The 27,688-nt window shown below is 44.2% G+C and overlaps 17 non-coding genes and 18 pseudogenes across 17 annotated transcripts; all 35 read right to left on the reverse strand.

Annotated features, from left to right (window-relative positions):
- Positions 1–29: 29 nt before the first annotated feature.
- Positions 30–148, reverse strand: LOC140020913 (5S ribosomal RNA). Its single transcript, XR_011824883.1, has one exon. It is a non-coding gene; the product is annotated as a 5S ribosomal RNA (ribosomal RNA).
- A 921-nt stretch (positions 149–1,069) lies between these two features.
- LOC140018501 (5S ribosomal RNA) lies at positions 1,070–1,193 on the reverse strand (annotated as a pseudogene).
- Positions 1,194–1,604: 411 nt separating this feature from the next.
- On the reverse strand, positions 1,605–1,723 carry LOC140020914 (5S ribosomal RNA). Its single transcript, XR_011824884.1, has one exon. It is a non-coding gene; the product is annotated as a 5S ribosomal RNA (ribosomal RNA).
- Positions 1,724–2,649: 926 nt separating this feature from the next.
- LOC140020363 (5S ribosomal RNA) lies at positions 2,650–2,767 on the reverse strand (annotated as a pseudogene).
- Positions 2,768–3,692: 925 nt separating this feature from the next.
- Positions 3,693–3,810, reverse strand: LOC140020364 (5S ribosomal RNA; annotated as a pseudogene).
- A 925-nt stretch (positions 3,811–4,735) lies between these two features.
- On the reverse strand, positions 4,736–4,853 carry LOC140020365 (5S ribosomal RNA; annotated as a pseudogene).
- Positions 4,854–5,266: 413 nt separating this feature from the next.
- Positions 5,267–5,385, reverse strand: LOC140020915 (5S ribosomal RNA). Its single transcript, XR_011824885.1, has one exon. It is a non-coding gene; the product is annotated as a 5S ribosomal RNA (ribosomal RNA).
- Positions 5,386–6,312: 927 nt separating this feature from the next.
- On the reverse strand, positions 6,313–6,430 carry LOC140019689 (5S ribosomal RNA; annotated as a pseudogene).
- A 412-nt stretch (positions 6,431–6,842) lies between these two features.
- On the reverse strand, positions 6,843–6,961 carry LOC140017831 (5S ribosomal RNA). The gene has a single exon (XR_011824137.1). It is a non-coding gene; the product is annotated as a 5S ribosomal RNA (ribosomal RNA).
- Positions 6,962–7,887: 926 nt separating this feature from the next.
- Positions 7,888–8,005, reverse strand: LOC140020367 (5S ribosomal RNA; annotated as a pseudogene).
- Positions 8,006–8,416: 411 nt separating this feature from the next.
- Positions 8,417–8,535, reverse strand: LOC140020916 (5S ribosomal RNA). Its single transcript, XR_011824886.1, has one exon. It is a non-coding gene; the product is annotated as a 5S ribosomal RNA (ribosomal RNA).
- Positions 8,536–9,460: 925 nt separating this feature from the next.
- On the reverse strand, positions 9,461–9,578 carry LOC140020368 (5S ribosomal RNA; annotated as a pseudogene).
- Positions 9,579–9,991: 413 nt separating this feature from the next.
- On the reverse strand, positions 9,992–10,110 carry LOC140020917 (5S ribosomal RNA). Its single transcript, XR_011824887.1, has one exon. It is a non-coding gene; the product is annotated as a 5S ribosomal RNA (ribosomal RNA).
- Positions 10,111–11,037: 927 nt separating this feature from the next.
- Positions 11,038–11,155, reverse strand: LOC140019690 (5S ribosomal RNA; annotated as a pseudogene).
- Positions 11,156–11,568: 413 nt separating this feature from the next.
- Positions 11,569–11,687, reverse strand: LOC140017974 (5S ribosomal RNA). Its single transcript, XR_011824279.1, has one exon. It is a non-coding gene; the product is annotated as a 5S ribosomal RNA (ribosomal RNA).
- A 927-nt stretch (positions 11,688–12,614) lies between these two features.
- LOC140020369 (5S ribosomal RNA) lies at positions 12,615–12,732 on the reverse strand (annotated as a pseudogene).
- Positions 12,733–13,145: 413 nt separating this feature from the next.
- LOC140020918 (5S ribosomal RNA) lies at positions 13,146–13,264 on the reverse strand. Its single transcript, XR_011824888.1, has one exon. It is a non-coding gene; the product is annotated as a 5S ribosomal RNA (ribosomal RNA).
- A 927-nt stretch (positions 13,265–14,191) lies between these two features.
- On the reverse strand, positions 14,192–14,309 carry LOC140019691 (5S ribosomal RNA; annotated as a pseudogene).
- Positions 14,310–14,722: 413 nt separating this feature from the next.
- On the reverse strand, positions 14,723–14,841 carry LOC140017975 (5S ribosomal RNA). Its single transcript, XR_011824280.1, has one exon. It is a non-coding gene; the product is annotated as a 5S ribosomal RNA (ribosomal RNA).
- Positions 14,842–15,768: 927 nt separating this feature from the next.
- Positions 15,769–15,886, reverse strand: LOC140019692 (5S ribosomal RNA; annotated as a pseudogene).
- Positions 15,887–16,297: 411 nt separating this feature from the next.
- On the reverse strand, positions 16,298–16,416 carry LOC140020919 (5S ribosomal RNA). Its single transcript, XR_011824889.1, has one exon. It is a non-coding gene; the product is annotated as a 5S ribosomal RNA (ribosomal RNA).
- A 926-nt stretch (positions 16,417–17,342) lies between these two features.
- On the reverse strand, positions 17,343–17,460 carry LOC140019693 (5S ribosomal RNA; annotated as a pseudogene).
- A 411-nt stretch (positions 17,461–17,871) lies between these two features.
- LOC140020920 (5S ribosomal RNA) lies at positions 17,872–17,990 on the reverse strand. The gene has a single exon (XR_011824890.1). It is a non-coding gene; the product is annotated as a 5S ribosomal RNA (ribosomal RNA).
- A 927-nt stretch (positions 17,991–18,917) lies between these two features.
- Positions 18,918–19,035, reverse strand: LOC140020513 (5S ribosomal RNA; annotated as a pseudogene).
- Positions 19,036–19,446: 411 nt separating this feature from the next.
- On the reverse strand, positions 19,447–19,565 carry LOC140020922 (5S ribosomal RNA). Its single transcript, XR_011824892.1, has one exon. It is a non-coding gene; the product is annotated as a 5S ribosomal RNA (ribosomal RNA).
- A 927-nt stretch (positions 19,566–20,492) lies between these two features.
- LOC140019695 (5S ribosomal RNA) lies at positions 20,493–20,610 on the reverse strand (annotated as a pseudogene).
- Positions 20,611–21,023: 413 nt separating this feature from the next.
- Positions 21,024–21,142, reverse strand: LOC140017976 (5S ribosomal RNA). Its single transcript, XR_011824281.1, has one exon. It is a non-coding gene; the product is annotated as a 5S ribosomal RNA (ribosomal RNA).
- A 927-nt stretch (positions 21,143–22,069) lies between these two features.
- LOC140019696 (5S ribosomal RNA) lies at positions 22,070–22,187 on the reverse strand (annotated as a pseudogene).
- Positions 22,188–22,598: 411 nt separating this feature from the next.
- On the reverse strand, positions 22,599–22,717 carry LOC140020923 (5S ribosomal RNA). Its single transcript, XR_011824893.1, has one exon. It is a non-coding gene; the product is annotated as a 5S ribosomal RNA (ribosomal RNA).
- A 926-nt stretch (positions 22,718–23,643) lies between these two features.
- LOC140019697 (5S ribosomal RNA) lies at positions 23,644–23,761 on the reverse strand (annotated as a pseudogene).
- A 411-nt stretch (positions 23,762–24,172) lies between these two features.
- Positions 24,173–24,291, reverse strand: LOC140020924 (5S ribosomal RNA). Its single transcript, XR_011824894.1, has one exon. It is a non-coding gene; the product is annotated as a 5S ribosomal RNA (ribosomal RNA).
- Positions 24,292–25,218: 927 nt separating this feature from the next.
- LOC140020558 (5S ribosomal RNA) lies at positions 25,219–25,336 on the reverse strand (annotated as a pseudogene).
- Positions 25,337–25,747: 411 nt separating this feature from the next.
- LOC140020925 (5S ribosomal RNA) lies at positions 25,748–25,866 on the reverse strand. Its single transcript, XR_011824895.1, has one exon. It is a non-coding gene; the product is annotated as a 5S ribosomal RNA (ribosomal RNA).
- A 927-nt stretch (positions 25,867–26,793) lies between these two features.
- LOC140018198 (5S ribosomal RNA) lies at positions 26,794–26,911 on the reverse strand (annotated as a pseudogene).
- A 411-nt stretch (positions 26,912–27,322) lies between these two features.
- Positions 27,323–27,441, reverse strand: LOC140020926 (5S ribosomal RNA). The gene has a single exon (XR_011824896.1). It is a non-coding gene; the product is annotated as a 5S ribosomal RNA (ribosomal RNA).
- Between the last annotated feature and the right edge of the window lie 247 nt (positions 27,442–27,688).

A 27,688-nucleotide genomic window follows, 5' to 3' on the forward strand; every position in this document is an offset into this window, starting at 1 on the left:
GAAATTTGGATTTCGAAACAAAAAAGGGAGGGGTGCAACACGAGGACTTCCCAGGGGGTCACCCATCCTAGTACTACTCTCGCCCAAGCACGCTTAACTTCGGAGTTCTGATGGGATCCGGTGCATTAGTGCTGGTATGATCGCACCCGACATGTTTCTTTCGCTTTATTCTTTTAAACTGCCCCGTCCTGTGAAGCAGTGTGGCTTTTCTGGACCCGAATTCATTTTAATCGTCAATTCAAGAATTTCTCCTCATCCTTTTATTTATTTACTTTTACATTTTTTTCTTGTTGATTTGCACCATTTTTTTTTCCCTCGTCGCGCAACTCTCAATTATCCTGAAATTGATCCTTCACGCTTGCGCTTATACATTTGCGCCGACAACTTTGACCGACGATCCGGGCTTCGATCCAGCCGTACCGTTCCTGACTTGTCTCGCGCCTTCAGATCCGCCTTCATGCTTCGATGAGAAGCAAAATATAAAGCAATCGTTCCGACGGAGCTAAATTACTACAGCATAAAGAACGAAGGGGAAATTTGGATTTCGAAACAAAAAAGGGAGGGGTGCAACACGAGGATTTCCCAGGGGGTCACCTAGGGGTGTCAACGGGCCGGGTCCGGGCCGGAATTCATTATTCCGGACCCGGACCCGGATCCGACCCGTTTACCCGACGGGTCTTTTATTCTGTGTTCCGGATCCGGACCCGGCGAGTCTCGGATCCGGGTCGGGTCTACCCGAACAAATTTGCCAAAATTTATAATTTCTAACAAAAAAGAGAAAAAGATATATTTGTAAACAAATTTCTAGCTAATGCAAAGAAAAAACCAAATAAGAAAATAAATCAAATTGATTTTACTCAAATACATCATCCTAATCAAATTATATTGATAATATATATTTTTTATAAATTATTAAATCATTTATATCCGGATGAGGGTCTAATACGGGTCGGAATACTATATTCCGTATCCGACCCGTTTTTTTGTTTGAAAAAACGGATCCGGATACGGATAACGGAATTAAATCCCTACCCATACCCGCAAAAATTTCAGGGATCCGATCCGGATCCGGGTGTAGACCCGACCCGTTGACAGGCCTAGGGTCACCCATCCTAGTACTACTGTCGCCCAAGCACGCTTAACTTCGGAGTTCTGATGGGATCCGGTGCATTAGTGCTGGTATGATCGCACCCGCCATGTTCCTTTCGCTTTATTCTTTTAAACTGCCACGTCCTGTGAAGCAGTTTGGCTTTTCTGGACCCGAATTCATTCTAAGCGTCAATTCATGAATTTCCTCTCATCCTTTTATTTATTTACTTTTATATTTTTTTCTTGTTGCTTTGCACCTTTTTTTTCCCTCGTCGCACAACTCTCAATTATCCTGAAATTGATCCTTCACGCTTGCGCTTATAAATTTGCGCCGACAACTTTGACCGACGATCCGGGCTTCGATCCAGCCGTACCGTTCCTGACTTGTCTCGCGCCTTCAGATCCGCCTTCATGCGTCGATGAGAAGCAAAATATAAAGCAATCGTTCCGACGGAGCTAAATTACAACAGCATAAAGAACGAAGGGGAAATTTGGATTTCGAAACAAAAAAGGGAGGGGTGCAACACGAGGACTTCCCAGGGGGTCACCCATCCTAGTACTACTCTCGCCCAAGCACGCTTAACTTCGGAGTTCTGATGGGATCCGGTGCATTAGTGCTGGTATGATCGCACCCGCCATGTTCCTTTCGCTTTATTCTTTTAAACTGCCACGTCCTGTGAAGCAGTTTGGCTTTTCTGGACCCGAATTCATTCTAAGCGTCAATTCATGAATTTCCTCTCATCCTTTTATTTATTTACTTTTACATTTTTTTCTTGTTGATTTGCACCATTTTTTTTCCCTCGTCGCGCAACTCTCAATTATCCTGAAATTGATCCTTCACGCTTGCGCTTATACATTTGCGCCGACAACTTTGACCGACGATCCGGGCTTCGATCCAGCCGTACCGTTCCTGACTTGTCTCGCGCCTTCAGATCCGCCTTCATGCTTCGATGAGAAACAAAATATAAAGCAATCGTTCCGACGGAGCTAAATTACTATAGCATAAAGAACGAAGGGGAAATTTGGATTTCGAAACAAAAAAGGGAGGGGTGCAACACGAGGATTTCCCAGGGGGTCACCTAGGGGTGTCAACGGGCCGGGTCCGGGCCGGAATTCATTATTCCGGACCCGGACCCGGATCCGACCCGTTTACCCGACGGGTCTTTTATTCGGTGTTCCGGATCCGGACCCGGCGAGTCTCGGATCCGGGTCGGGTCTACCCGAACAAATTTCCCAAAATTTATAATTTCTAACAAAAAAGAGAAAAAGATATATTTGTAAACAAATTTCTAGCTAATGCAAAGAAAAAACCAAATAAGAAAATAAATCAAATTGATTTTACTCAAATACATCATCCTAATCAAATTATATTGATAATATATATTTTTTATAAATTATTAAATCATTTATATCCGGATCCGGGTCTAATACGGGTCGGAATACTATATTCCGTATCCGACCCGTTTTTTTGTTTGAAAAAACGGATCCGGATCCGGATAACGGAATTAAATCCCTACGCATACCTGCAAAAATTTCAGGGATCCGATCCGGATCCGGGTGTAGACCCGACCCGTTGACCGGCCTAGGGTCGCCCATCCTAGTACTACTGTCGCCCAAGCACGCTTAACTTCGAAGTTCTGATGGGATCCGGTGCATTAGTGCTGGTATGATCGCACCCGCCATGTTCCTTTCGCTTTATTCTTTTAAACTGCCACGTCCTGTGAAGCAGTTTGGCTTTTCTGGACCCGAATTCATTCTAAGCGTCAATTCATGAATTTCCTCACATCCTTTTATTTACTTACTTTTATATTTTTTTCTTGTTGCTTTGCACCTTTTTTTTCCCTCGTCGCACAACTCTCAATTATCCTGAAATTGATCCTTCACGCTTGCGCTTATACATTTGCGCCGACAACTTTGACCGACGATCCGGGCTTCGATCCAGCCGTACCGTTCCTGACTTGTCTCGCGCCTTCAGATCCGCCTTCATGCTTCGATGAGAAGCAAAATATAAAGCAATCGTTCCGACGGAGCTAAATTACTACAGCATAAAGAACGAAGGGGAAATTTGGATTTCGAAACAAAAAAGGGAGGGGTGCAACACGAGGATTTCCCAGGGGGTCACCTAGGGGTGTCAACGGGCCGGGTCCGGGCCGGAATTCATTATTCCGGACCCGGACCCGGATCCGACCCGTTTACCCGACGGGTCTTTTATTCTGTGTTCCGGATCCGGACCCGGCGAGTCTCGGATCCGGGTCGGGTCTACCCGAACAAATTTGCCAAAATTTATAATTTCTAACAAAAAAGAGAAAAAGATATATTTGTAAACAAATTTCTAGCTAATGCAAAGAAAAAACCAAATAAGAAAATAAATCAAATTGATTTTACTCAAATACATCATCCTAATCAAATTATATTGATAATATATATTTTTTATAAATTATTAAATCATTTATATCCGGATCCGGGTCTAATACGGGTCGGAATACTATATTCCGTATCCGACCCGTTTTTTTGTTTGAAAAAACGGATCCGGATCCGGATAACGGAATTAAATCCCTACGCATACCTGCAAAAATTTCAGGGATCCGATCCGGATCCGGGTGTAGACCCGACCCGTTGACCGGCCTAGGGTCGCCCATCCTAGTACTACTGTCGCCCAAGCACGCTTAACTTCGAAGTTCTGATGGGATCCGGTGCATTAGTGCTGGTATGATCGCACCCGCCATGTTCCTTTCGCTTTATTCTTTTAAACTGCCACGTCCTGTGAAGCAGTTTGGCTTTTCTGGACCCGAATTCATTCTAAGCGTCAATTCATGAATTTCCTCACATCCTTTTATTTACTTACTTTTATATTTTTTTCTTGTTGCTTTGCACCTTTTTTTTCCCTCGTCGCACAACTCTCAATTATCCTGAAATTGATCCTTCACGCTTGCGCTTATACATTTGCGCCGACAACTTTGACCGACGATCCGGGCTTCGATCCAGCCGTACCGTTCCTGACTTGTCTCGCGCCTTCAGATCCGCCTTCATGCTTCGATGAGAAGCAAAATATAAAGCAATCGTTCCGACGGAGCTAAATTACTACAGCATAAAGAACGAAGGGAAAATTTGGATTTCGAAACAAAAAAGGGAGGGGTGCAACACGAGGATTTCCCAGGGGGTCACCTAGGGGTGTCAACGGGCCGGGTCCGGGCCGGAATTCATTATTCCGGACCCGGACCCGGATCCGACCCGTTTACCCGACGGGTCTTTTATTCGGTGTTCCGGATCCGGACCCGGCGATTCTCGGATCCGGGTCGGGTCTACCCGAACAAATTTCCCAAAATTTATAATTTCTAACAAAAAAGAGAAAAAGATATATTTGTAAACAAATTTCTAGCTAATGCAAAGAAAAAACCAAATAAGAAAATAAATCAAATTGATTTTACTCAAATACATCATCCTAATCAAATTATATTGATAATATATATTTTTTATAAATTATTAAATCATTTATATCCGGATCCGGGTCTAATACGGGTCGGAATACTATATTCCGTATCCGACCCGTTTTTTTGTTTGAAAAAATGGATCCGGATCCGGATAACGGAATTAAATCCCTACGCATACCCGCAAAAATTTCAGGGATCCGATCCGGATCCGGGTGTAGACCCGACCCGTTGACCGGCCTAGGGTCGCCCATCCTAGTACTACTGTCGCCCAAGCACGCTTAACTTCGAAGTTCTGATGGGATCCGGTGCATTAGTGCTGGTATGATCGCACCCGCCATGTTCCTTTCGCTTTATTCTTTTAAACTGTCACGTCCTGTGAAGCAGTTTGGCTTTTCTGGACCCGAATTCATTCTAAGCGTCAATTCATGAATTTCCTCTCATCCTCTTCTTTATTTACTTTTACATTTTTTTCTTGTTGATTTGCACCATTTTTTTTTCCCTCGTCGCGCAACTCTCAATTATCCTGAAATTGATCCTTAACGCTTGCGCTTATACATTTGCGCCGAAAACTTTGACCGACGATCCGGGCTTCGATCCAGCCGTACCGTTCCTGACTTGTCTCGCGCCTTCAGATCCGCCTTCATGCTTCGATGAGAAGCAAAATATAAAGCAATCGTTCCGACGGAGCTAAATTACTACAGCATAAAGAACGAAGGGGAAATTTGGATTTCGAAACAAAAAAGGGAGGGGTGCAACACGAGGACTTCCCAGGGGGTCACCCATCCTAGTACTACTCTCGCCCAAGCACGCTTAACTTCGGAGTTCTGATGGGATCCGGTGCATTAGTGCTGGTATGATCGCACCCGACATGTTTCTTTCGTTTTATTCTTTTAAACTGCCCCGTCCTGTGAAGCAGTGTGGCTTTTCTGGACTCGAATTCATTTTAATCGTCAATTCAAGAATTTCTCCTCATCCTTTTATTTATTTACTTTTACATTTTTTTCTTGTTGATTTGCACCATTTTTTTTTCCCTCGTCGCGCAACTCTCAATTATCCTGAAATTGATCCTTCACGCTTGCGCTTATACATTTGCGCCGACAACTTTGACCGACGATCCGGGCTTCGATCCAGCCGTACCGTTCCTGACTTGTCTCGCGCCTTCAGATCCGCCTTCATGCTTCGATGAGAAGCAAAATATAAAGCAATCGTTCCGACGGAGCTAAATTACTACAGCATAAAGAACGAAGGGGAAATTTGGATTTCGAAACAAAAAAGGGAGGGGTGCAACACGAGGATTTCCCAGGGGGTCACCTAGGGGTGTCAACGGGCCGGGTCCGGGCCGGAATTCATTATTCCGGACCCGGACCCGGATCCGACCCGTTTACCCGACGGGTCTTTTATTCTGTGTTCCGGATCCGGACCCGGCGAGTCTCGGATCCGGGTCGGGTCTACCCGAACAAATTTGCCAAAATTTATAATTTCTAACAAAAAAGAGAAAAAGATATATTTGTAAACAAATTTCTAGCTAATGCAAAGAAAAAACCAAATAAGAAAATAAATCAAATTGATTTTACTCAAATACATCATCCTAATCAAATTATATTGATAATATATATTTTTTATAAATTATTAAATCATTTATATCCGGATGAGGGTCTAATACGGGTCGGAATACTATATTCCGTATCCGACCCATTTTTTTGTTTTAAAAAACGGATCCGGATCCGGATAACGGAATTAAATCCCTACCCATACCCGTAAAAATTTCAGGGATCTGATCCGGATCCGGGTGTAGACCCGACCCGTTGACCGGCCTAGGGTCACCCATCCTAGTACTACTGTCGCCCAAGCACGCTTAACTTCGAAGTTCTGATGGGATCCGGTGCATTAGTGCTGGTATGATCGCACCCGCCACGTTCCTTTCGCTTTATTCTTTTAAACTGTCACGTCCTGTGAAGCAGTTTGGCTTTTCTGGACCCGAATTCATTCTAAGCGTCAATTCATGAATTTCCTCTCATCCTTTTATTTATTTACTTTTACATTTTTTTCTTGTTGCTTTGCACCTTTTTTTTCCCTCGTCGCACAACTCTCAATTATCCTGAAAATTGATCCTTCACGCTTGCGCTTATAAATTTGCGCCGACAACTTTGACCGACGATCCGGGCTTCGATCCAGCCGTACCGTTCCTGACTTGTCTCGCGCCTTCAGATCCGCCTTCATGCGTCGATGAGAAGCAAAATATAAAGCAATCGTTCCGACGGAGCTAAATTACTACAGCATAAAGAACGAAGGGGAAATTTGGATTTCGAAACAAAAAAGGGAGGGGTGCAACACGAGGACTTCCCAGGGGGTCACCCATCCTAGTACTACTCTCGCCCAAGCACGCTTAACTTCGGAGTTCTGATGGGATCCGGTGCATTAGTGTTGGTATGATCGCACCCGCCATGTTCCTTTCGCTTTATTCTTTTAAACTGCCACGTCCTGTGAAGCAGTTTGGCTTTTCTGGACCCGAATTCATTCTAAGCGTCAATTCATGAATTTCCTCTCATCCTTTTATTTATTTACTTTTACATTTTTTTCTTGTTGATTTGCACCATTTTTTTTCCCTCGTCGCGCAACTCTCAATTATCCTGAAATTGATCCTTCACGCTTGCGCTTATACATTTGCGCCGACAACTTTGACCGATGATCCGGGCTTCGATCCAGCCGTACCGTTCCTGACTTGTCTCGCGCCTTCAGATCCGCCTTCATGCTTCGATGAGAAGCAAAATATAAAGCAATCGTTCCGACGGAGCTAAATTACTACAGCATAAAGAACGAAGGGGAAATTTGGATTTCGAAACAAAAAAGGGAGGGGTGCAACACGAGGATTTCCCAGGGGGTCACCTAGGGGTGTCAACGGGCCGGGTCCGGGCCGGAATTCATTATTCCGGACCCGGACCCGGATCCGACCCGTTTACCCGACGGGTCTTTTATTCGGTGTTCCGGATCCGGACCCGGCGAGTCTCGGATCCGGGTCGGGTCTACCCGAACAAATTTGCCAAAATTTATAATTTCTAACAAAAAAGAGAAAAAGATATATTTGTAAACAAATTTCTAGCTAATGCAAAGAAAAAACCAAATAAGAAAATAAATCAAATTGATTTTACTCAAATACATCATCCTAATCAAATTATATTGATAATATATATTTTTTATAAATTATTAAATCATTTATATCCGGATCCGGGTCTAATACGGGTCGGAATACTATATTCCGTATCCGACCCGTTTTTTTGTTTGAAAAAACGGATCCGGATCCGGATAACGGAATTAAATCCCTACCCATACCCGCAAAAATTTCAGGGATCCGATCCGGATCCGGGTGTAGACCCGACCCGTTGACCGGCCTAGGGTCGCCCATCCTAGTACTACTGTCGCCCAAGCACGCTTAACTTCGAAGTTCTGATGGGATCCGGTGCATTAGTGCTGGTATGATCGCACCCGCCATGTTCCTTTCGCTTTATTCTTTTAAACTGTCACGTCCTGTGAAGCAGTTTGGCTTTTCTGGACCCGAATTCATTCTAAGCGTCAATTCATGAATTTCCTCTCATCCTTTTATTTATTTACTTTTATATTTTTTTCTTGTTGCTTTGCACCTTTTTTTTCCCTCGTCGAACAAGTCTCAATTATCCTGAAATTGATCCTTCACGCTTGCGCTTATACATTTGCGCCGACAACTTTGACCGACGATCCGGGCTTCGATCCAGCCGTACCGTTCCTGACTTGTCTCGCGCCTTCAGATCCGCCTTCATGCTTCGATGAGAAGCAAAATATAAAGCAATCGTTCCGACGGAGCTAAATTACTACAGCATAAAGAACGAAGGGGAAATTTGGATTTCGAAACAAAAAAGGGAGGGGTGCAACACGAGGACTTCCCAGGGGGTCACCCATCCTAGTACTACTCTCGCCCAAGCACGCTTAACTTCGGAGTTCTGATGGGATCCGGTGCATTAGTGCTGGTATGATCGCACCCGCCATGTTCCTTTCGCTTTATTCTTTTAAACTGCCACGTCCTGTGAAGCAGTTTGGCTTTTTTGGACCCGAATTCATTCTAAGCGTCAATTCATGAATTTCCTCACATCCTTTTATTTATTTACTTTTATATTTTTTTCTTGTTGCTTTGCACCTTTTTTTTCCCTCGTCGCACAACTCTCAATTATCCTGAAATTGATCCTTCACGCTTGCGCTTATACATTTGCGCCGACAACTTTGACCGACGATCCGGGATTCGATCCAGCCGTACCGTTCCTGACTTGTCTCGCGCCTTCAGATCCGCCTTCATGTTTCGATGAGAAGCAAAATATAAAGCAATCGTTCCGACGGAGCTAAATTACTACAGCATAAAGAACGAAGGGAAAATTTGGATTTCGAAACAAAAAAGGGAGGGGTGCAACACGAGGATTTCCCAGGGGGTCACCTAGGGGTGTCAACGGGCCGGGTCCGGGCCGGAATTCATTATTCCGGACCCGGACCCGGATCCGACCCGTTTACCCGACGGGTCTTTTATTCGGTGTTTCGGATCCGGACTCGGCGAGTCTCGGATCCGGGTCGGGTCTACCCGAACAAATTTCCCAAAATTTATAATTTCTAACAAAAAAGAGAAAAAGATATATTTGTAAACAAATTTCTAGCTAATGCAAAGAAAAAACCAAATAAGAAAATAAATCAAATTGATTTTACTCAAATACATCATCCTAATCAAATTATATTGATAATATATATTTTTTATAAATTATTAAATCATTTATATCCGGATCCGGGTCTAATACGGGTCGGAATACTATATTCCGTATCCGACCCGTTTTTTTGTTTGAAAAAACGGATCCGGATCCGGATAACGGAATTAAATCCCTACCCATACCCGCAAAAATTTCAGGGATCCGATCCGGATCCGGGTGTAGACCCGACCCGTTGACCGGCCTAGGGTCGCCCATCCTAGTACTACTGTCGCCCAAGCACGCTTAACTTCGAAGTTCTGATGGGATCCGGTGCATTAGTGCTGGTATGATCGCACCCGCCATGTTCCTTTCGCTTTATTCTTTTAAACTGTCACGTCCTGTGAAGCAGTTTGGCTTTTCTGGACCCGAATTCATTCTAAGCGTCAATTCATGAATTTCCTCTCATCCTCTTCTTTATTTACTTTTACATTTTTTTCTTGTTGATTTGCACCATTTTTTTTTCCCTCGTCGCGCAACTCTCAATTATCCTGAAATTGATCCTTCACGCTTGCGCTTATACATTTGCGCCGAAAACTTTGACCGACGATCCGGGCTTCGATCCAGCCGTACCGTTCCTGACTTGTCTCGCGCCTTCAGATCCGCCTTCATGCTTCGATGAGAAGCAAAATATAAAGCAATCGTTCCGACGGAGCTAAATTACTACAGCATAAAGAACGAAGGGGAAATTTGGATTTCGAAACAAAAAAGGGAGGGGTGCAACACGAGGACTTCCCAGGGGGTCACCCATCCTAGTACTACTCTCGCCCAAGCACGCTTAACTTCGGAGTTCTGATGGGATCCGGTGCATTAGTGCTGGTATGATCGCACCCGCCATGTTCCTTTCGCTTTATTCTTTTAAACTGCCCCGTCCTGTGAAGCAGTGTGGCTTTTCTGGACCCGAATTCATTTTAAGCGTCAATTCAAGAATTTCCCCTCATCCTTTTATTTATTTACTTTTACATTTTTTTCTTGTTGATTTGCACCATTTTTTTTTACTTCGTCGCGCAACTCTCAATTATCCTGAAATTGATCCTTCACGCTTGCGCTTATACATTTGCGCCGACAACTTTGACCGACGATCCGGGCTTCGATCCAGCCGTACCGTTCCTGACTTGTCTCGCGCCTTCAGATCCGCCTTCATGCTTCGATGAGAAGCAAAATATAAAGCAATCGTTCCGACGGAGCTAAATTACTACAGCATAAAGAACGAAGGGGAAATTTGGATTTCGAAACAAAAAAGGGAGGGGTGCAACACGAGGATTTCCCAGGGGGTCACCTAGGGGTGTCAACGGGCCGGGTCCGGGCCGGAATTCATTATTCCGGACCCGGACCCGGATCCGACCCGTTTACCCGACGGGTCTTTTATTCGGTGTTCCGGATCCGGACCCGGCGAGTCTCGGATCCGGGTCGGGTCTACCCGAACAAATTTGCCAAAATTTATAATTTCTAACAAAAAAGAGAAAAAGATATATTTGTAAACAAATTTCTAGCTAATGCAAAGAAAAAACCAAATAAGAAAATAAATCAAATTGATTTTACTCAAATACATCATCCTAATCAAATTATATTGATAATATATATTTTTTATAAATTATTAAATCATTTATATCCGGATCCGGGTCTAATACGGGTCGGAATACTATATTCCGTATCCGACCCGTTTTTTTGTTTGAAAAAATGGATCCGGATCCGGATAACGGAATTAAATCCCTACCCATACCCGCAAAAATTTCAGGGATCCGATCCGGATCCGGGTGTAGACCCGACCCGTTGACCGGCCTAGGGTCACCCATCCTAGTACTACTGTCGCCCAAGCACGCTTAACTTCGAAGTTCTGATGGGATCCGGTGCATTAGTGCTGGTATGATCGCACCCGCCATGTTCCTTTCGCTTTATTCTTTTAAACTGTCACGTCCTGTGAAGCAGTTTGGCTTTTCTGGACCCGAATTCATTCTAAGCGTCAATTCATGAATTTCCTCTCATCCTCTTCTTTATTTACTTTTACATTTTTTTCTTGTTGATTTGCACCATTTTTTTTTCCCTCGTCGCGCAACTCTCAATTATCCTGAAATTGATCCTTCACGCTTGCGCTTATACATTTGCGCCGACAACTTTGACCGACGATCCGGGCTTCGATCCAGCCGTACCGTTCCTGACTTGTCTCGCGCCTTCAGATCCGCCTTCATGCGTCGATGAGAAGCAAAATATAAAGCAATCGTTCCGACGGAGCTAAATTACTACAGCATAAAGAACGAAGGGGAAATTTGGATTTCGAAACAAAAAAGGGAGGGGTGCAACAAGAGGACTTCCCAGGGGGTCACCCATCCAAGTACTACTCTCGCCCAAGCACGCTTAACTTCGGAGTTCTGATGGGATCCGGTGCATTAGTGCTGGTATGATCGCACCCGACATGTTTCTTTCGCTTTATTCTTTTAAACTGCCCCGTCCTGTGAAGCAGTGTGGCTTTTCTGGACCCGAATTCATTTTAAGCGTCAATTCAAGAATTTCCCCTCATCCTTTTATTTATTTACTTTTACATTTTTTTCTTGTTGATTTGCACCATTTTTTTTTCCCTCGTCGCGCAACTCTCAATTATCCTGAAATTGATCCTTCACGCTTGCGCTTATACATTTGCGCCGACAACTTTGACCGACGATCCGGGCTTCGATCCAGCCGTACCGTTCCTGACTTGTCTCGCGCCTTCAGATCCGCCTTCATGCTTCGATGAGAAGCAAAATATAAAGCAATCGTTCCGACGGAGCTAAATTACTACAACATAAAGAACGAAGGGGAAATTTGGATTTCGAAACAAAAAAGGGAGGGGTGCAACACGAGGATTTCCCAGGGGGTCACCTAGGGGTGTCAACGGGCCGGGTCCGGGCCGGAATTCATTATTCCGGACCCGGACCCGGATCCGACCCGTTTACCCGACGGGTCTTTTATTCGGGGTTCCGGATCCGGACCCGGCGAGTCTCGGATCCGGGTCGGGTCTACCCGAACAAATTTGCCAAAATTTATAATTTCTAACAAAAAAGAGAAAAAGATATATTTGTAAACAAATTTCTAGCTAATGCAAAGAAAAAACCAAATAAGAAAATAAATCAAATTGATTTTACTCAAATACATCATCCTAATCAAATTATATTGATAATATATATTTTTTATAAATTATTAAATCATTTATATCCGGATCCGGGTCTAATACGGGTCGGAATACTATATTCCGTATCCGACCCGTTTTTTTGTTTGAAAAAACGGATCCGGATCCGGATAACGGAATTAAATCCCTACCCATACCCGCAAAAATTTCAGGGATCCGATCCGGATCCGGGTCTAGACCCGACCCGTTGACCGGCCTAGGGTCGCCCATCCTAGTACTACTGTCGCCCAAGCACGCTTAACTTCGAAGTTCTGATGGGATCCGGTGCATTAGTGCTGGTATGATCGCACCCGCCATGTTCCTTTCGCTTTATTCTTTTAAACTGTCACGTCCTGTGAAGCAGTTTGGCTTTTCTGGACCCGAATTCATTCTAAGCGTCAATTCATGAATTTCCTCTCATCCTCTTCTTTATTTACTTTTACATTTTTTTCTTGTTGATTTGCACCATTTTTTTTTCCCTCGTCGCGCAACTCTCAATTATCCTGAAATTGATCCTTCACGCTTGCGCTTATACATTTGCGCCGAAAACTTTGACCGACGATCCGGGCTTCGATCCAGCCGTACCGTTCCTGACTTGTCTCGCGCCTTCAGATCCGCCTTCATGCTTCGATGAGAAGCAAAATATAAAGCAATCGTTCCGACGGAGCTAAATTACTACAGCATAAAGAACGAAGGGGAAATTTGGATTTCGAAACAAAAAAGGGAGGGGTGCAACACGAGGACTTCCCAGGGGGTCACCCATCCTAGTACTACTCTCGCCCAAGCACGCTTAACTTCGGAGTTCTGATGGGATCCGGTGCATTAGTGCTGGTATGATCGCACCCGCCATGTTCCTTTCGCTTTATTCTTTTAAACTGCCCCGTCCTGTGAAGCAGTGTGGCTTTTCTGGACCCGAATTCATTTTAAGCGTCAATTCAAGAATTTCCCCTCATCCTTTTATTTATTTACTTTTACATTTTTTTCTTGTTGATTTGCACCATTTTTTTTTACTTCGTCGCGCAACTCTCAATTATCCTGAAATTGATCCTTCACGCTTGCGCTTATACATTTGCGCCGACAACTTTGACCGACGATCCGGGCTTCGATCCAGCCGTACCGTTCCTGACTTGTCTCGCGCCTTCAGATCCGCCTTCATGCTTCGATGAGAAGCAAAATATAAAGCAATCGTTCCGACGGAGCTAAATTACTACAGCATAAAGAACGAAGGGGAAATTTGGATTTCGAAACAAAAAAGGGAGGGGTGCAACACGAGGATTTCCCAGGGGGTCACCTAGGGGTGTCAACGGGCCGGGTCCGGGCCGGAATTCATTATTCCGGACCCGGACCCGGATCCGACCCGTTTACCCGACGGGTCTTTTATTCGGTGTTCCGGATCCGGACCCGGCGAGTCTCGGATCCGGGTCGGGTCTACCCGAACAAATTTGCCAAAATTTATAATTTCTAACAAAAAAGAGAAAAAGATATATTTGTAAACAAATTTCTAGCTAATGCAAAGAAAAAACCAAATAAGAAAATAAATCAAATTGATTTTACTCAAATACATCATCCTAATCAAATTATATTGATAATATATATTTTTTATAAATTATTAAATCATTTATATCCGGATCCGGGTCTAATACGGGTCGGAATACTATATTCCGTATCCGACCCGTTTTTTTGTTTGAAAAAATGGATCCGGATCCGGATAACGGAATTAAATCCCTACCCATACCCGCAAAAATTTCAGGGATCCGATCCGGATCCGGGTGTAGACCCGACCCGTTGACCGGCCTAGGGTCACCCATCCTAGTACTACTGTCGCCCAAGCACGCTTAACTTCGAAGTTCTGATGGGATCCGGTGCATTAGTGCTGGTATGATCGCACCCGCCATGTTCCTTTCGCTTTATTCTTTTAAACTGTCACGTCCTGTGAAGCAGTTTGGCTTTTCTGGACCCGAATTCATTCTAAGCGTCAATTCATGAATTTCCTCTCATCCTCTTCTTTATTTACTTTTACATTTTTTTCTTGTTGATTTGCACCATTTTTTTTTCCCTCGTCGCGCAACTCTCAATTATCCTGAAATTGATCCTTCACGCTTGCGCTTATACATTTGCGCCGACAACTTTGACCGACGATCCGGGCTTCGATCCAGCCGTACCGTTCCTGACTTGTCTCGCGCCTTCAGATCCGCCTTCATGCGTCGATGAGAAGCAAAATATAAAGCAATCGTTCCGACGGAGCTAAATTACTACAGCATAAAGAACGAAGGGGAAATTTGGATTTCGAAACAAAAAAGGGAGGGGTGCAACAAGAGGACTTCCCAGGGGGTCACCCATCCAAGTACTACTCTCGCCCAAGCACGCTTAACTTCGGAGTTCTGATGGGATCCGGTGCATTAGTGCTGGTATGATCGCACCCGACATGTTTCTTTCGCTTTATTCTTTTAAACTGCCCCGTCCTGTGAAGCAGTGTGGCTTTTCTGGACCCGAATTCATTTTAAGCGTCAATTCAAGAATTTCCCCTCATCCTTTTATTTATTTACTTTTACATTTTTTTCTTGTTGATTTGCACCATTTTTTTTTCCCTCGTCGCGCAACTCTCAATTATCCTGAAATTGATCCTTCACGCTTGCGCTTATACATTTGCGCCGACAACTTTGACCGACGATCCGGGCTTCGATCCAGCCGTACCGTTCCTGACTTGTCTCGCGCCTTCAGATCCGCCTTCATGCTTCGATGAGAAGCAAAATATAAAGCAATCGTTCCGACGGAGCTAAATTACTACAACATAAAGAACGAAGGGGAAATTTGGATTTCGAAACAAAAAAGGGAGGGGTGCAACACGAGGATTTCCCAGGGGGTCACCTAGGGGTGTCAACGGGCCGGGTCCGGGCCGGAATTCATTATTCCGGACCCGGACCCGGATCCGACCCGTTTACCCGACGGGTCTTTTATTCGGGGTTCCGGATCCGGACCCGGCGAGTCTCGGATCCGGGTCGGGTCTACCCGAACAAATTTGCCAAAATTTATAATTTCTAACAAAAAAGAGAAAAAGATATATTTGTAAACAAATTTCTAGCTAATGCAAAGAAAAAACCAAATAAGAAAATAAATCAAATTGATTTTACTCAAATACATCATCCTAATCAAATTATATTGATAATATATATTTTTTATAAATTATTAAATCATTTATATCCGGATCCGGGTCTAATACGGGTCGGAATACTATATTCCGTATCCGACCCGTTTTTTTGTTTGAAAAAACGGATCCGGATCCGGATAACGGAATTAAATCCCTACCCATACCCGTAAAAATTTCAGGGATTCGATCCGGATCCGGGTGTAGACCCGACCCGTTGACCGGCCTAGGGTCACCCATCCTAGTACTACTGTCGCCCAAGCACGCTTAACTTCGAAGTTCTGATGGGATCCGGTGCATTAGTGCTGGTATGATCGCACCCGCCACGTTCGTTTCGCTTTATTCTTTTAAACTGTCACGTCCTGTGAAGCAGTTTGGCTTTTCTGGACCCGAATTCATTCTAAGCGTCAATTCATGAATTTCCTCTCATCCTTTTATTTATTTACTTTTATATTTTTTTCTTGTTGCTTTGCACCTTTTTTTTCCCTCGTCGCACAACTCTCAATTATCCTGAAATTGATCCTTCACGCTTGCGCTTATAAATTTGCGCCGACAACTTTGACCGACGATCCGGGCTTCGATCCAGCCGTACCGTTCCTGACTTGTCTCGCGCCTTCAGATCCGCCTTCATGCGTCGATGAGAAGCAAAATATAAAGCAATCGTTCCGACGGAGCTAAATTACAACAGCATAAAGAACGAAGGGGAAATTTGGATTTCGAAACAAAAAAGGGAGGGGTGCAACACGAGGACTTCCCAGGGGGTCACCCATCCTAGTACTACTCTCGCCCAAGCACGCTTAACTTCGGAGTTCTGATGGGATCCGGTGCATTAGTGCTGGTATGATCGCACCCGCCATGTTCCTTTCGCTTTATTCTTTTAAACTGCCACGTCCTGTGAAGCAGTTTGGCTTTTCTGGACCCGAATTCATTCTAAGCGTCAATTCATGAATTTCCTCTCATCCTTTTATTTATTTACTTTTACATTTTTTTCTTGTTGATTTGCACCATTTTTTTTCCCTCGTCGCGCAACTCTCAATTATCCTGAAATTGATCCTTCACGCTTGCGCTTATACATTTGCGCCGACAACTTTGACCGACGATCCGGGCTTCGATCCAGCCGTACCGTTCCTGACTTGTCTCGCGCCTTCAGATCCGCCTTCATGCTTCGATGAGAAGCAAAATATAAAGCAATCGTTCCGACGGAGCTAAATTACTACAGCATAAAGAACGAAGGGGAAATTTGGATTTCGAAACAAAAAAGGGAGGGGTGCAACACGAGGATTTCCCAGGGGGTCACCTAGGGGTGTCAACGGGCCGGGTCCGGGCCGGAATTCATTATTCCGGACCCGGACCCGGATCCGACCCGTTTACCCGACGGGTCTTTTATTCGGTGTTCCGGATCCGGACCCGGCGAGTCTCGGATCCGGGTCGGGTCTACCCGAACAAATTTGCCAAAATTTATAATTTCTAACAAAAAAGAGAAAAAGATATATTTGTAAACAAATTTCTAGCTAATGCAAAGAAAAAACCAAATAAGAAAATAAATCAAATTGATTTTACTCAAATACATCATCCTAATCAAATTATATTGATAATATATATTTTTTATAAATTATTAAATCATTTATATCCGGATCCGGGTCTAATACGGGTCGGAATACTATATTCCGTATCCGACCCGTTTTTTTGTTTGAAAAAACGGATCCGGATCCGGGTAACGGAATTAAATCCCTACCCATACCCGCAAAAATTTCAGGGATCCGATTCGGATCCGGGTGTAGACCCGACCCGTTGACCGGCCTAGGGTCACCCATCCTAGTACTACTGTCGCCCAAGCACGCTTAACTTCGAAGTTCTGATGGGATCCGGTGCATTAGTGCTGGTATGATCGCACCCGCCATGTTCCTTTCGCTTTATTCTTTTAAACTGTCACGTCCTGTGAAGCAGTTTGGCTTTTCTGGACCCGAATTCATTCTAAGCGTCAATTCATGAATTTCCTCTCATCCTTTTATTTATTTACTTTTATATTTTTTTCTTGTTGCTTTGCACCTTTTTTTTCCCTCGTCGAACAAGTCTCAATTATCCTGAAATTGATCCTTCACGCTTGCGCTTATACATTTGCGCCGACAACTTTGACCGACGATCCGGGCTTCGATCCAGCCGTACCGTTCCTGACTTGTCTCGCGCCTTCAGATCCGCCTTCATGCTTCGATGAGAAGCAAAATATAAAGCAATCGTTCCGACGGAGCTAAATTACTACAGCATAAAGAACGAAGGGGAAATTTGGATTTCGAAACAAAAAAGGGAGGGGTGCAACACGAGGACTTCCCAGGGGGTCACCCATCCTAGTACTACTCTCGCCCAAGCACGCTTAACTTCGGAGTTCTGATGGGATCCGGTGCATTAGTGCTGGTATGATCGCACCCGCCATGTTCCTTTCGCTTTATTCTTTTAAACTGCCCCGTCCTGTGAAGCAGTGTGGCTTTTCTGGACCCGAATTCATTTTAAGCGTCAATTCAAGAATTTCCCCTCATCCTTTTATTTATTTACTTTTACATTTTTTTCTTGTTGATTTGCACCATTTTTTTTTACTTCGTCGCGCAACTCTCAATTATCCTGAAATTGATCCTTCACGCTTGCGCTTATACATTTGCGCCGACAACTTTGACCGACGATCCGGGCTTCGATCCAGCCGTACCGTTCCTGACTTGTCTCGCGCCTTCAGATCCGCCTTCATGCTTCGATGAGAAGCAAAATATAAAGCAATCGTTCCGACGGAGCTAAATTACTACAGCATAAAGAACGAAGGGGAAATTTGGATTTCGAAACAAAAAAGGGAGGGGTGCAACACGAGGATTTCCCAGGGGGTCACCTAGGGGTGTCAACGGGCCGGGTCCGGGGCGGAATTCATTATTCCGGACCCGGACCCGGATCCGACCCGTTTACCCGACGGGTCTTTTATTCTGTGTTCCGGATCCGGACCCGGCGAGTCTCGGATCCGGGTCGGGTCTACCCGAACAAATTTGCCAAAATTTATAATTTCTAACAAAAAAGAGAAAAAGATATATTTGTAAACAAATTTCTAGCTAATGCAAAGAAAAAACCAAATAAGAAAATAAATCAAATTGATTTTACTCAAATACATCATCCTAATCAAATTATATTGATAATATATATTTTTTATAAATTATTAAATCATTTATATCCGGATCCGGGTCTAATACGGGTCGGAATACTATATTCCGTATCCGACCCGTTTTTTTGTTTGAAAAAACGGATCCGGATACGGATAACGGAATTAAATCCCTACCCATACCCGCAAAAATTTCAGGGATCCGATCCGGATCCGGGTCTAGACCCGACCCGTTGACCGGCCTAGGGTCACCCATCCTAGTACTACTGTCGCCCAAGCACGCTTAACTTCGAAGTTCTGATGGGATCCGGTGCATTAGTGCTAGTATGATCGCACCCGCCATTTTCCTTTCGCTTTATTCTTTTAAACTGCCACGTCCTGTGAAGCAGTTTGGCTTTTCTGGACCCGAATTCATTCTAAGCGTCAATTCATGAATTTCCTCTCATCCTTTTATTTATTTACTTTTATATTTTTTTCTTGTTGCTTTGCACCTTTTTTTTCACTCGTCGCACAACTCTCAATTATCCTGAAATTGATCCTTCACGCTTGCGCTTATACATTTGCGCCGACAACATTGACCGACGATCCGGGCTTCGATCCAGCCGTACCGTTCCTGACTTGTCTCGCGCCTTCAGATCCGCCTTCATGCTTCGATAAGAAGCAAAATATAAAGCAATCGTTCCGACGGAGCTAAATTACTACAGCATAAAGAACGAAGGGGAAATTTGGATTTCGAAACAAAAAAGGGAGGGGTGCAACACGAGGACTTCCCAGGGGGTCACCCATCCTAGTACTACTCTCGCCCAAGCACGCTTAACTTCGGAGTTCTGATGGGATCCGGTGCATTAGTGCTGGTATGATCGCACCCGCCATGTTCCTTTCGCTTTATTCTTTTAAACTGCCCCGTCCTGTGAAGCAGTGTGGCTTTTCTGGACCCGAATTCATTTTAAGCGTCAATTCAAGAATTTCCCCTCATCCTTTTATTTATTTACTTTTACATTTTTTTCTTGTTGATTTGCACCATTTTTTTTTACTTCGTCGCGCAACTCTCAATTATCCTGAAATTGATCCTTCACGCTTGCGCTTATACATTTGCGCCGACAACTTTGACCGACGATCCGGGCTTCGATCCAGCCGTACCGTTCCTGACTTGTCTCGCGCCTTCAGATCCGCCTTCATGCTTCGATGAGAAGCAAAATATAAAGCAATCGTTCCGACGGAGCTAAATTACTACAGCATAAAGAACGAAGGGGAAATTTGGATTTCGAAACAAAAAAGGGAGGGGTGCAACACGAGGATTTCCCAGGGGGTCACCTAGGGGTGTCAACGGGCCGGGTCCGGGCCGGAATTCATTATTCCGGACCCGGACCCGGATCCGACCCGTTTACCCGACGGGTCTTTTATTCGGTGTTCCGGATCCGGACCCGGCGAGTCTCGGATCCGGGTCGGGTCTACCCGAACAAATTTGCCAAAATTTATAATTTCTAACAAAAAAGAGAAAAAGATATATTTGTAAACAAATTTCTAGCTAATGCAAAGAAAAAACCAAATAAGAAAATAAATCAAATTGATTTTACTCAAATACATCATCCTAATCAAATTATATTGATAATATATATTTTTTATAAATTATTAAATCATTTATATCCGGATCCGGGTCTAATACGGGTCGGAATACTATATTCCGTATCCGACCCGTTTTTTTGTTTGAAAAAACGGATCCGGATCCGGATAACGGAATTAAATCCCTACCCATACCCGCAAAAATTTCAGGGATCCGATCCGGATCCGGGTGTAGACCCGACCCGTTGACCGGCCTAGGGTCACCCATCCTAGTACTACTGTCGCCCAAGCACGCTTAACTTCGAAGTTCTGATGGGATCCGGTGCATTAGTGCTGGTATGATCGCACCCGCCATGTTCCTTTCGCTTTATTCTTTTAAACTGTCACGTCCTGTGAAGCAGTTTGGCTTTTCTGGACCCGAATTCATTCTAAGCGTCAATTCATGAATTTCCTCTCATCCTCTTCTTTATTTACTTTTACATTTTTTTCTTGTTGATTTGCACCATTTTTTTTTCCCTCGTCGCGCAACTCTCAATTATCCTGAAATTGATCCTTCACGCTTGCGCTTATACATTTGCGCCGACAACTTTGACCGACGATCCGGGCTTCGATCCAGCCGTACCGTTCCTGACTTGTCTCGCGCCTTCAGATCCGCCTTCATGCGTCGATGAGAAGCAAAATATAAAGCAATCGTTCCGACGGAGCTAAATTACTACAGCATAAAGAACGAAGGGGAAATTTGGATTTCGAAACAAAAAAGGGAGGGGTGCAACAAGAGGACTTCCCAGGGGGTCACCCATCCAAGTACTACTCTCGCCCAAGCACGCTTAACTTCGGAGTTCTGATGGGATCCGGTGCATTAGTGCTGGTATGATCGCACCCGACATGTTTCTTTCGCTTTATTCTTTTAAACTGCCCCGTCCTGTGAAGCAGTGTGGCTTTTCTGGACCCGAATTCATTTTAAGCGTCAATTCAAGAATTTCCCCTCATCCTTTTATTTATTTACTTTTACATTTTTTTCTTGTTGATTTGCACCATTTTTTTTTCCCTCGTCGCGCAACTCTCAATTATCCTGAAATTGATCCTTCACGCTTGCGCTTATACATTTGCGCCGACAACTTTGACCGACGATCCGGGCTTCGATCCAGCCGTACCGTTCCTGACTTGTCTCGCGCCTTCAGATCCGCCTTCATGCTTCGATGAGAAGCAAAATATAAAGCAATCGTTCCGACGGAGCTAAATTACTACAACATAAAGAACGAAGGGGAAATTTGGATTTCGAAACAAAAAAGGGAGGGGTGCAACACGAGGATTTCCCAGGGGGTCACCTAGGGGTGTCAACGGGCCGGGTCCGGGCCGGAATTCATTATTCCGGACCCGGACCCGGATCCGACCCGTTTACCCGACGGGTCTTTTATTCGGTGTTCCGGATCCGGACCCGGCGAGTCTCGGATCCGGGTCGGGTCTACCCGAACAAATTTGCCAAAATTTATAATTTCTAACAAAAAAGAGAAAAAGATATATTTGTAAACAAATTTCTAGCTAATGCAAAGAAAAAACCAAATAAGAAAATAAATCAAATTGATTTTACTCAAATACATCATCCTAATCAAATTATATTGATAATATATATTTTTTATAAATTATTAAATCATTTATATCCGGATCCGGGTCTAATACGGGTCGGAATACTATATTCCGTATCCGACCCGTTTTTTTGTTTGAAAAAACGGATCCGGATCCGGATAACGGAATTAAATCCCTACCCATACCCGTAAAAATTTCAGGGATTCGATCCGGATCCGGGTGTAGACCCGACCCGTTGACCGGCCTAGGGTCACCCATCCTAGTACTACTGTCGCCCAAGCACGCTTAACTTCGAAGTTCTGATGGGATCCGGTGCATTAGTGCTGGTATGATCGCACCCGCCACGTTCGTTTCGCTTTATTCTTTTAAACTGTCACGTCCTGTGAAGCAGTTTGGCTTTTCTGGACCCGAATTCATTCTAAGCGTCAATTCATGAATTTCCTCTCATCCTTTTATTTATTTACTTTTATATTTTTTTCTTGTTGCTTTGCACCTTTTTTTTCCCTCGTCGCACAACTCTCAATTATCCTGAAATTGATCCTTCACGCTTGCGCTTATAAATTTGCGCCGACAACTTTGACCGACGATCCGGGCTTCGATCCAGCCGTACCGTTCCTGACTTGTCTCGCGCCTTCAGATCCGCCTTCATGCGTCGATGAGAAGCAAAATATAAAGCAATCGTTCCGACGGAGCTAAATTACAACAGCATAAAGAACGAAGGGGAAATTTGGATTTCGAAACAAAAAAGGGAGGGGTGCAACACGAGGACTTCCCAGGGGGTCACCCATCCTAGTACTACTCTCGCCCAAGCACGCTTAACTTCGGAGTTCTGATGGGATCCGGTGCATTAGTGCTGGTATGATCGCACCCGCCATGTTCCTTTCGCTTTATTCTTTTAAACTGCCACGTCCTGTGAAGCAGTTTGGCTTTTCTGGACCCGAATTCATTCTAAGCGTCAATTCATGAATTTCCTCTCATCCTTTTATTTATTTACTTTTACATTTTTTTCTTGTTGATTTGCACCATTTTTTTTCCCTCGTCGCGCAACTCTCAATTATCCTGAAATTGATCCTTCACGCTTGCGCTTATACATTTGCGCCGACAACTTTGACCGACGATCCGGGCTTCGATCCAGCCGTACCGTTCCTGACTTGTCTCGCGCCTTCAGATCCGCCTTCATGCTTCGATGAGAAGCAAAATATAAAGCAATCGTTCCGACGGAGCTAAATTACTACAGCATAAAGAACGAAGGGGAAATTTGGATTTCGAAACAAAAAAGGGAGGGGTGCAACACGAGGATTTCCCAGGGGGTCACCTAGGGGTGTCAACGGGCCGGGTCCGGGCCGGAATTCATTATTCCGGACCCGGACCCGGATCCGACCCGTTTACCCGACGGGTCTTTTATTCGGTGTTCCGGATCCGGACCCGGCGAGTCTCGGATCCGGGTCGGGTCTACCCGAACAAATTTGCCAAAATTTATAATTTCTAACAAAAAAGAGAAAAAGATATATTTGTAAACAAATTTCTAGCTAATGCAAAGAAAAAACCAAATAAGAAAATAAATCAAATTGATTTTACTCAAATACATCATCCTAATCAAATTATATTGATAATATATATTTTTTATAAATTATTAAATCATTTATATCCGGATCCGGGTCTAATACGGGTCGGAATACTATATTCCGTATCCGACCCGTTTTTTTGTTTGAAAAAACGGATCCGGATCCGGGTAACGGAATTAAATCCCTACCCATACCCGCAAAAATTTCAGGGATCCGATTCGGATCCGGGTGTAGACCCGACCCGTTGACCGGCCTAGGGTCACCCATCCTAGTACTACTGTCGCCCAAGCACGCTTAACTTCGAAGTTCTGATGGGATCCGGTGCATTAGTGCTGGTATGATCGCACCCGCCATGTTCCTTTCGCTTTATTCTTTTAAACTGTCACGTCCTGTGAAGCAGTTTGGCTTTTCTGGACCCGAATTCATTCTAAGCGTCAATTCATGAATTTCCTCTCATCCTTTTATTTATTTACTTTTATATTTTTTTCTTGTTGCTTTGCACCTTTTTTTTCCCTCGTCGAACAAGTCTCAATTATCCTGAAATTGATCCTTCACGCTTGCGCTTATACATTTGCGCCGACAACTTTGACCGACGATCCGGGCTTCGATCCAGCCGTACCGTTCCTGACTTGTCTCGCGCCTTCAGATCCGCCTTCATGCTTCGATGAGAAGCAAAATATAAAGCAATCGTTCCGACGGAGCTAAATTACTACAGCATAAAGAACGAAGGGGAAATTTGGATTTCGAAACAAAAAAGGGAGGGGTGCAACACGAGGACTTCCCAGGGGGTCACCCATCCTAGTACTACTCTCGCCCAAGCACGCTTAACTTCGGAGTTCTGATGGGATCCGGTGCATTAGTGCTGGTATGATCGCACCCGCCATGTTCCTTTCGCTTTATTCTTTTAAACTGCCCCGTCCTGTGAAGCAGTGTGGCTTTTCTGGACCCGAATTCATTTTAAGCGTCAATTCAAGAATTTCCCCTCATCCTTTTATTTATTTACTTTTACATTTTTTTCTTGTTGATTTGCACCATTTTTTTTTACTTCGTCGCGCAACTCTCAATTATCCTGAAATTGATCCTTCACGCTTGCGCTTATACATTTGCGCCGACAACTTTGACCGACGATCCGGGCTTCGATCCAGCCGTACCGTTCCTGACTTGTCTCGCGCCTTCAGATCCGCCTTCATGCTTCGATGAGAAGCAAAATATAAAGCAATCGTTCCGACGGAGCTAAATTACTACAGCATAAAGAACGAAGGGGAAATTTGGATTTCGAAACAAAAAAGGGAGGGGTGCAACACGAGGATTTCCCAGGGGGTCACCTAGGGGTGTCAACGGGCCGGGTCCGGGCCGGAATTCATTATTCCGGACCCGGACCCGGATCCGACCCGTTTACCCGACGGGTCTTTTATTCGGTGTTCCGGATCCGGACCCGGCGAGTCTCGGATCCGGGTCGGGTCTACCCGAACAAATTTGCCAAAATTTATAATTTCTAACAAAAAAGAGAAAAAGATATATTTGTAAACAAATTTCTAGCTAATGCAAAGAAAAAACCAAATAAGAAAATAAATCAAATTGATTTTACTCAAATACATCATCCTAATCAAATTATATTGATAATATATATTTTTTATAAATTATTAAATCATTTATATCCGGATCCGGGTCTAATACGGGTCGGAATACTATATTCCGTATCCGACCCGTTTTTTTGTTTGAAAAAACGGATCCGGATCCGGATAACGGAATTAAATCCCTACCCATACCCGCAAAAATTTCAGGGATCCGATCCGGATCCGGGTGTAGACCCGACCCGTTGACCGGCCTAGGATCACCCATCCTAGTACTACTGTCGCCCAAGCACGCTTAACTTCGAAGTTCTGATGGGATCCGGTGCATTAGTGCTGGTATGATCGCACCCGCCATGTTCCTTTCGCTTTATTCTTTTAAACTGTCACGTCCTGTGAAGCAGTTTGGCTTTTCTGGACCCGAATTCATTCTAAGCGTCAATTCATGAATTTCCTCTCATCCTTTTATTTATTTACTTTTATATTTTTTTCTTGTTGCTTTGCACCTTTTTTTTCCCTCGTCGCACAAGTCTCAATTATCCTGAAATTGATCCTTCACGCTTGCGCTTATACATTTGCGCCGACAACTTTGACTGACGATCCGGGCTTCGATCCAGCCGTACCGTTCCTGACTTGTCTCGCGCCTTCAGATCCGCCTTCATGCTTCGATGAGAAGCAAAATTTAAAGCAATCGTTCCGACGGAGCTAAATTACTACAGCATAAAGAACGAAGGGGAAATTTGGATTTCGAAACAAAAAAGGGAGGGGTGCAACACGAGGACTTCCCAGGGGGTCACCCATCCTAGTACTACTCTCGCCCAAGCACGCTTAACTTCGGAGTTCTGATGGGATCCGGTGCATTAGTGCTGGTATGATCGCACCCGACATGTTTCTTTCGCTTTATTCTTTTAAACTGCCCCGTCCTGTGAAGCAGTGTGGCTTTTCTGAACTCGAATTCATTTTAATCGTCAATTCAAGAATTTCTCCTCATCCTTTTATTTATTTACTTTTACATTTTTTTCTTGTTGATTTGCACCATTTTTTTTTCCCTCGTCGCGCAACTCTCAATTATCCTGAAATTGATCCTTCACGCTTGCGCTTATACATTTGCGCCGACAACTTTGACCGACGATCCGGGCTTCGATCCAGCCGTACCGTTCCTGACTTGTCTCGCGCCTTCAGATCCGCCTTCATGCTTCGATGAGAAGCAAAATATAAAGCAATCGTTCCGACGGAACTAAATTACTACAGCATAAAGAACGAAGGGGAAATTTGGATTTCGAAACAAAAAAGGGAGGGGTGCAACACGAGGATTTCCCAGGGGGTCACCTAGGGGTGTCAACGGGCCGGGTCCGGGCCGGAATTCATTATTCCGGACCCGGACCCGGATCCGACCCGTTTACCCGACGGGTCTTTTATTCGGTGTTCCGGATCCGGACCCGGCGAGTCTCGGATCCGGGTCGGGTCTACCCGAACAAATTTGCCAAAATTTATAATTTCTAACAAAAAAGAGAAAAAGATATATTTGTAAACAAATTTCTAGCTAATGCAAAGAAAAAACCAAATAAGAAAATAAATCAAATTGATTTTACTCAAATACATCATCCTAATCAAATTATATTGATAATATATATTTTTTATAAATTATTAAATCATTTATATCCGGATCCGGGTCTAATACGGGTCGGAATACTATATTCCGTATCCGACCCGTTTTTTTGTTTGAAAAAACGGATCCGGATCCGGATAACGGAATTAAATCCCTACCCATACCCGCAAAAATTTCAGGGATCCGATCCGGATCCGGGTCTAGACCCGACCCGTTGACAGGCCTAGGGTCACCCATCCTAGTACTACTGTCGCCCAAGCACGCTTAACTTCGGAGTTCTGATGGGATCCGGTGCATTAGTGCTGGTATGATCGAACCCGCCATGTTCCTTTCGCTTTATTCTTTTAAACTGCCACGTCCTGTGAAGCAGTTTGGCTTTTCTGGACCCGAATTCATTCTAAGCGTCAATTCATGAATTTCCTCTCATCCTTTTATTTATTTACTTTTATATTTTTTTCTTGTTGCTTTGCACCTTTTTTTTCCCTCGTCGCACAACTCTCAATTATCCTGAAATTGATCCTTCACGCTTGCGCTTATACATTTGCGCCGACAACTTTGACCGACGATCCGGGCTTCGATCCAGCCGTACCGTTCCTGACTTGTCTCGCGCCTTCAGATCCGCCTTCATGCTTCGATGAGAAGCAAAATATAAAGCAATCGTTCCGACGGAGCTAAATTACTACAGCATAAAGAACGAAGGGGAAATTTGGATTTCGAAACAAAAAAGGGAGGGGTGCAACACGAGGACTTCCCAGGGGGTCACCCATCCTAGTACTACTCTCGCCCAAGCACGCTTAACTTCGGAGTTCTGATGGGATCCGGTGCATTAGTGCTGGTATGATCGCACCCGCCATGTTCCTTTCGCTTTATTCTTTTAAACTGCCCCGTCCTGTGAAGCAGTGTGGCTTTTCTGGACCCGAATTCATTTTAAGCGTCAATTCAAGAATTTCCCTTCATCCTTTTATTTATTCACTTTTACATTTTTTTCTTGTTGATTTGCACCATTTTTTTTCCCTCGTCGCGCAACTCTCAATTATCCTGAAATTGATCCTTCACGCTTGCGCTTATACATTTGCGCCGACAACTTTGACCGACG

The sequence above is a fragment of the Coffea arabica genome, chromosome 11c (genome assembly GCF_036785885.1).
Source record: "Coffea arabica cultivar ET-39 chromosome 11c, Coffea Arabica ET-39 HiFi, whole genome shotgun sequence".
Classification (NCBI taxonomy): Eukaryota; Viridiplantae; Streptophyta; class Magnoliopsida; order Gentianales; family Rubiaceae; genus Coffea; species Coffea arabica.